Consider the following 7,498-nt stretch of genomic DNA (forward strand, 5'->3'; position numbering starts at 1 on the left):
CTGCCCTGGTCAGTGTGCCACTCTGCCCTCTGCTGTGAGCACAGGCGGGCGCACCTTGTCTTCCGTGGCTCAGGTCGGGCCCTGACCCTCGCCAGGCTGGGGTCCGACTAATGCCCTGCCCTTGAGCCTCCCAGTTCACTGGGTCACCACTGGGCCAACTGGCATAGGGAGGAGAGCAGTGACAGAGCTTGTGAAGGACGCTGCCCTCCCCTCATGCGTCTGTCTTTCAAGGTGCTGCTGACAGCATGTTTTGAGACTATCTCGGTGTGGACAATCAGGTTTGATATAGCAAGTCCACTCCAGTATTCCCATTCCCCTCAACCTCTGATTGTCCTCATCAACAGTACACCGAGGACCACCAGGCCTCTCTAACTCACTCACAGCTGGCCAGCTTTCGATCCACACTTCAGGCGAGCAGCCCAATACAGTGCCAGAACCCCTTCATCCACGAGCTATGACATCAGATTCAGATCTCTTCAACTGGCAGACCTCGGCCAACTGAACATGGTCCGGGTGTGTTCCTGCCAGTGTTATCTCTCACCCGCTCTTGCTCCTCAGACCTCTAATTCTTAGAGGTTAGAAAAACCCAAGAAGGCCTTTGGGAGCACAGTGGAACCCATTAGGCCACAGATCCCCTCAGCTGTAGGCACCTTTTGAGCTGTGCACAGAGTCAGAGACTAAGAGGGAAATGTGGGAGGTGAGGGGTGTTCTGAGGAGTGCGAGTGTGACAGTGTGTGGGGTCAGCAACGGGTGACACAAGCTTGATTTCCCCAGGGATTGGAGGAGAGGCCGAGGCCACAGGGAGCATATGGGCTGGGCTGTCTCCCCACTGCAGGTGCGAAGCCTCTTCCTCGGCCCAAACAGTCTCACTGTAGTTTTACGGCGCAGGATCCCGGCCTTGTCAGGGTCCCCAAACACCTCCATGCCAGTGTGTGGGATTCTGTTCATTTCTACATGGCATATCACTTCACTTCAGAGTCTTCAAGGCTAAGCATTAATCTTACACTGCATTTCAGCTGGCTGAATTATAGGGTCTTGGAGTTTCTGCAGCCCCAGCTTACAGCTGAAGGAGACAAGATTGTCTTTTAGGACATGTTTGGTGACATGGGGTGCTTCATGTATGTGGAGCTGAGTGTTTGGATCTTTGAGCTCACGACTTCTCTTTATGACCTCGCCTTGGAATTTAGAAGACTCTGTGGTCTGATCCACCTGAGAGCTCATTTGATCCTTCCAAGCCTGTCCCGGGAGGCTAAGAGCAGTCAGCAGCCTCACTGTACGTCCTGCTCCGCCAGAAATATTCACAGAGCCACTCAGGGCCAGGCATCCCACAGGGCTGGGGCAGGCCGTGGAAGGCCCTGCATGTAGACACTCTGGACAGTGCATGCTGCGGACTGCGAGGCCTCCACACAGTGTCACAGAGACACGGTCCAGCTTCAGGTCTCATCAAACGAGAGCCCACAGGCCAGGACCCACGAAAGCCACTGGAAAATTTTATTCCTGAAAGTCAGTTTCTCTAGAATTGGTACCAAATTCTGTATTGCATCATTAGAGGAATAGATTTAATCTAAAATCATGTATACTTTGTAAGATGTGCTCACAAAGGCCCCTGCAGGTTCAGGTGTGGAGAAAGCAAGGACCACCGTGTGAGGGAGCTGGAGGATCTCGGGAAATGTCAGCCTGAAGCTCGCTGTGGTGTCACGTGAGTCCCCATCTGGAAGCCAAGGGGCCTGCACCAGAAGCCTGTGGATGGACAGCCACCCTTGTTGGCAGGCCTGGAGCTCCTCCCCAGAGGCAGAAGCAAGGCTGCCTTCTCCTTTCCCCTTTACCGCACTCAGCTACCAGCTCAGGGGTGGGTGCTGCACACACCAAGTGTGGATCTTCCCTTCTGAGCAGGTCAGTCATTCGCACACACTCAGAACCATCCTACACCGACCTGCTGGACACTTCCTACTCAAGGGGACATGACAATTAAGTGTCGCAGTCCCTCGCCTCTTGAGTTCTGACCTTTCCCTCCTCTCTTTAACCAAGGCTAGTACTGGTTGGAGCTGAGGGACAGGACATGGGGGCAGACACTTTGTCCCTGCCTGAGCCTTCTCCAGGGAAGCTGGGAAACTCTTCCTCTGGTGCTCAGGCTGAGATTCCTTCCCTCAGGAGTCCCCAGGACCTTCATCCCACGGAGTGATCCAGCAGGTTCTAAGCATTGCAGCCGTGAGCTTTCACCCATCTTCTGGAACATGTGAGTGTTCCACAGATGGGCGCTCGCCACTGTCACTGAGGTCCCTGTAAGTGTCAGAGCTGCAGGGCCAGAGAGGCTTGTCTTTTGTATACCGGCTGGCTAAGCGATAAGGGATGGAATACATGTTGTATAAGCTCTGGTCACCGTGTCGCAACACTGCGGAGCATTTGCCTCACCTTACTGTGCCTCTCTGGCCTGACCCCGTCCACTTCCACAGGATGACCTCCTTGCTGCCTTCCCCTGCAAGTGGGGAGGACCTCTGTGAGAAGTTCCTGTGCAGAGAGTGAGTGCAGACCTGCCCCTTGGTGCACAGACTCCCGTCCTCCTTGGTACAGCCCGGAGAATCTGGAGTCTGGAGGAGGGGTGGGCGGGCGGTGCCAAATGCCATCCTGAGAGGCCAGGCCTTGTCTTCTGATGCAGGGCTGGGAGGCCAGGCGGAAGGGACTTTCCCCAAACTGGATGAAGTAAGCCTGGGCCCTGTGAGGTGTGGGGTGAGGACGAAGGCGTCAGTCCTTCAGTGCTGGAGGCCAGGCTCAGATGATTCCAACAACAAGCGGGGGAGCCGTATTTCCCACAGGAAGACCAGTGCAGGCCGTGAGACTGGCTCCTGCGAGTGCGGGCTCCCAGTGGTCTGAGCACCGTATACACAGCCCAGGTCACATGCAGCAAGTGCAGAGCAGGAGTCGCTGCTTCAAGCATGAGGGTGAAGCGTTTATCTGGGAAAATGACTCCCCCTTCCTAAGGAAGGTGAATAAACGCTCCTGAGGCTTACTGCAAAGGAAACCAACATGACTCCGCACCTGGCCCTGGTGCTGCGGACCCACGGAGTCGCTGCCTTTTCCAGCGCTTTACGGGTCCTTGTATGACCATGTGAAAGGCTGGTGGGCTGCCAAGGACATGCACTGCGTCCTCTTCCTCTTCTATGAGGACTTGAAGAGGTAAGGGCCGCTGAGGGCTGCAGGACTGGCCACCTGAGGCCCTGAGGGTGACAATCTGCAGGATTGCCCTCTGCAGAGCTGGCTGAGCTTTCTCCTACACACCTTGGCTGATTTTTTCTTGGCCAGAACCCCAGACAGGAGATGGACAAGATCCTGAGGTTCCTGGCAAAGCTCTGTCAGAGGACACTGCATGTAAGGTCATCCACCACACCTCCTTCGAGGTTCTGAAGGCAAATCCCTTGAACAATGACTCGGCCCGCGAGTCGAGACGTGGGGTAATGACCTGGAGGAGGAACGGGGATGAACAAGACAGGGCAAGAGACACGAGAGACGAAGACAAGACAGGCTTTCTGATCAAGTCTCGTTTATTGAGGAAGTGAGCAGGGTCTAAATAGCTGTATAGTGGAAGCAGTTGGGTGGGACTAGTTGTGGATTGGTAGTGGAGGTCCAGGACCACAGGAAGATGTCGAGGCAAGCGGGATTGGTGCTGCAGCACTTCTTGCCCAAATAAGGGAACATATAACAGGAGCGTTCTATCGCCCCCCACAGAACAACCAAACCGCTTGCCCCCACACACACACACACACCTTCAATCACTATGTCTCACCATTCATGAGGAAAGGCTGGTCCCTGTCTTCTGTGTAACAAGGCCCTACCCTCTGTTGTTCCTTGGAATGGAACAAAAGGGTAAACTTCATTTTGGGGGCTCAGGTTCACCATAGGGCTTTGTTCCCTCTGGCCTGCAGCTTGGTAAACCCAGTGCCACTGGCTCTCTGACTGCAGCATGAGCAGGCCCGGAGGACTCCCTGCACCCTGCCAGAGCTGACTCAGCAGGTCTGAGAAGGCCCAGGACATGCCCTCTGGTGAGGCCAGCACTGCTGGCCCTGTCGAGACCCAGCCACTGCAAACTGGATTGCCTGGCTCAACCTGCCTTGTCCTGAGAGACTTGCACTCTGCAAGGGCCCTGGCCAACTTTCCTTTGGGCTGTCACCGGTTCACTCTGTTCAGAGCTCTGGGCCCACGCTGAGCATGTGGCTGTGGTCTTGCTGCCTCCAAAACTGTCCTAAGCTTAGAGAACACCATCATCAGTTCTGTTCATGAGCGCCTAGCAGACAGCCTCAGACCTGAAAGGAAGAAAGAAGCACCCTGTAGAGACAGTGCCTAGGGATCCTCATGCTCACAGGACAGACAGGAAATAAGCAGGCTGCAGGAAGAAGCATGCAGGGAGCTCTCCCAGTGGCTGCCGGCCACCATTCTGCCACCTTGTGCCAGATCATGTTCAAAAGCCCAGATGCGCTGAGCCCCTTCCTGAAGATTCTAACCTGTTGGCTGTGAGAACCCAGAATTCTGTTATTACCAGAGAGGCAGGAAGTGGTAGAAGTAGAGCAGTTGGAGGATTTGGAGAAGGCTCCACTTTTGTTGTGCATAGGTTAGGCTACCAGGCACAATACGTTGACAATCGCTGGGATCCAGATGACGTTGATGAGGAGCTCAGTGTCAGTCATTTCCCTGAGCCCCACCCTCCTGCTGTGTAAGGCTTGGCAGTGTGCATCAGGGAGCAATGTGAGGAAAGCGAGGTGACCTCCACAGGAAGCACTGTAGGCCCTGGCTAGGTACCAGAGCCACCGACCGACGGAAAGTTGAGCAGTCCAGCCAGTGAGGCAGCTGGCCCCGAGGAACTGGAGAAAGAAGCGTGAATTGCCACATACATGTGGTTTTAGGGTCAGGAGTAGATGTGTTCATGGAGGAAAAGTCAGATGAACTAGGAAGAGAAAATGGCCGTGGTGTGGCCGTCTCATGGCCTAACTCAATTACAAACCACTTTGCGAAGGTCAGATGAATTGTGATGTATATACTTCCCATAGTGGAATGTCAGGTGGAGGGAACCTGGATGTCATGTATGTTGGGAAGATCAGACAGAGCAGGGCTTAGTTACCATCCATGTGGAGAAGGTCAATGGAGTGGCCTAGATGCTACCCATAAGTGAAAGAATAGATGGAGGGGAGCTGAGGGGCCGACCAGGTGGGAAGGTATGTGGAAAGGGCTGAGTATCTGTTCTTTGATTTCTGTGTGGTCCTTCAGGAATGCCTGGGGACTGGAAAACCATTTTACTGTGGCTATGAATGAGAAGTTTGAAGACCAGTATAAGAAGAAGGTGACAGGGACCACCCTGACCTTTCACACGAAGTCTGACAAGGCAAAGAGTCTATGCCTGTTACCTCCTGCTGGTCTGTGCTGGCGACCCTACTACTGTATGCCAGGCATCCTAACTACTGGCCTACACCAAGCACCCTGACTGCTATCCTGGGCCAGGACGGTGCCTGCTGGTCCATGGAACTGAAAGGCCACCATTTTGGGAAGGTCAGAATGCGAAGCTTAGGAGAACTCAGTGCTTCTCTCCCAGTTGCATGGCTGGTCTACTCCAGTGCTACAGCATGATGAGATACCAATCAGCCCGCTACCAAGTGTACTAAATAAAGTATGAGCAGTGAGGAGCAGCAGTCTGGGTTGTGGGCTTCTTGGAAACCCGAGAATGTTTGGTTACACGAGACAGGAAGGACAATGCATAGTATCATGTGTCACACTTGTGACCTAGCACCGGTTCCACACCAGGTAAGAGGCAGGTATCTCCAGCTCCGTCCCTGAGAGCACGGCCCAGGCCTGGGCCTGCGTCGGTTGCAGGAGCAGTCACTGGTGCAGCATCCTGGGTGGGCAGAGCAGCAAGCCCCCACTGCCCCTCTTCCCCCAGGGGCACCTTGTAGTGTCCTGTACCCAGCTGTCCACCCTCTTCTCGACACTGGCCACTGTCCTACCTCCGTCAACACAGAATTTCCCAAGACATGCTTAGAACACAGACAGCAAGTGTGACAAGCACAACCCGTAGAGGCCTTGGTGCCTCTAGCAGGGCTGACTGGGAAGTGGTGCATGTGCAGAGCAGTTCACCAAGTCTCGCAGGGACCTTGTGGCAGGGCACTGCCTCCCGCGTTCCCGCCAGGATGGCCTCTCCCTGAGCCAGGCCGTGGCTGTGGAAGCCTGCGCTGCAGCGTTCCTTCACAGTTGCTGAGTCCCATCCTGTATAGGGCATTTTCTTTCCTACTTTTACTTGGGTCGGGTTCACTCTGCCGAGCCTGTTTCTTTCCCCATCTTTAGTAAATGTCCAACCGTGCCCCCATTTGTGTTTGTCTTGACCAATCCTTTGCCAGGACAGAAAGAACCTAGCAGCCACCTGTAGAAGGACGGGCCAGCAAACCAAGAAACAAAAACATAAAATCCCAGAGACAAATGACAGCTAAGGAAGAATATTTTTAGGTACATACATTATACACATTGTACAGAGAGCTTTCATAAACTAAGAAAAATGTCAACATGCTAGTTGAAAACTAGGCCAAAATAGGACTGGGCCTTTCCCGACACGTCCCAAGAAAGCCTTCTGAATGGACCTAGAAGGCAGCGTTGGGACCAAGCAGCACCGGAAGAGAACCACGCACAGAAATCCCTCCATTCCTATAGTCCCCACTCCAGAACAGGAAGGAGCAGCCGCGCTTCCTGGACCAGGCCCAGTGAGGTGGTGGCGTGGCCTGTGCCGAGGAGGATGTCCAGCTTTGTGAGCCCGTCTGCAGAGCATGGGGCATTGGTGAGGTTGGGTCACAGGAATGGGGCGGCAGGTGCTGTGGGCTCTGGACCCTCACTGCTCCCTGTGGGCCTGGACAAGAGCCAGCCTTGCTTCTCCCCGCAGAGTGAATTTGCCACCGCCCTGCCCACCCAGGTCCACAGGGGAGGAGACCAGGCAGCGGTAGGAGGCAGGGCAGGCGCCACCTGGCCCAGGGTCTCCAGCACAGAGGGCACATCCACCCAGGCTGCCCCAGGGACCTCGCCAAGGTGTGACGCTCAGTCCTTGCACAGGAGCCAGGAAAAATGCCAGCGTCCTTGTCAGTCAGAGCAGCCAGCAGAGGATGGGACAGACCTGCTCTTCTGGGGCCCGGAGGCCAGCGCTCTGCTCAGGCTCCCTGACAACTCTCACACAAAGTCACACAGCCAGAAACACAAACCACCCTGAGCCACTTGGCTGCTGCCTGGCAGGATTTCCTGAAGGATAAATGCAGGGCATGAAGTGCGGGCTCATGTTCACGGAGTGGACCATAGACCTTACCTGCTTGTGCTCACTATGTAAGTGTCAGAGAGTGCTGACACTTTCAGTTCTGGCATTAGTGAGGCTGAAGCGGGTGGGGTGGGGATCACTGCAAACTTCGGGCCAGCCTGGGACACAAAACGAGAGAGGGAGGGAGAAAGAGAGAGACAGAGGGAGAGGGGGAGAGAGGGAGAA

Source organism: Octodon degus, unplaced genomic scaffold (assembly GCF_000260255.1).
Source record: "Octodon degus isolate 3935 unplaced genomic scaffold, OctDeg1.0 scaffold00052, whole genome shotgun sequence".
Classification (NCBI taxonomy): Eukaryota; Metazoa; Chordata; class Mammalia; order Rodentia; family Octodontidae; genus Octodon; species Octodon degus.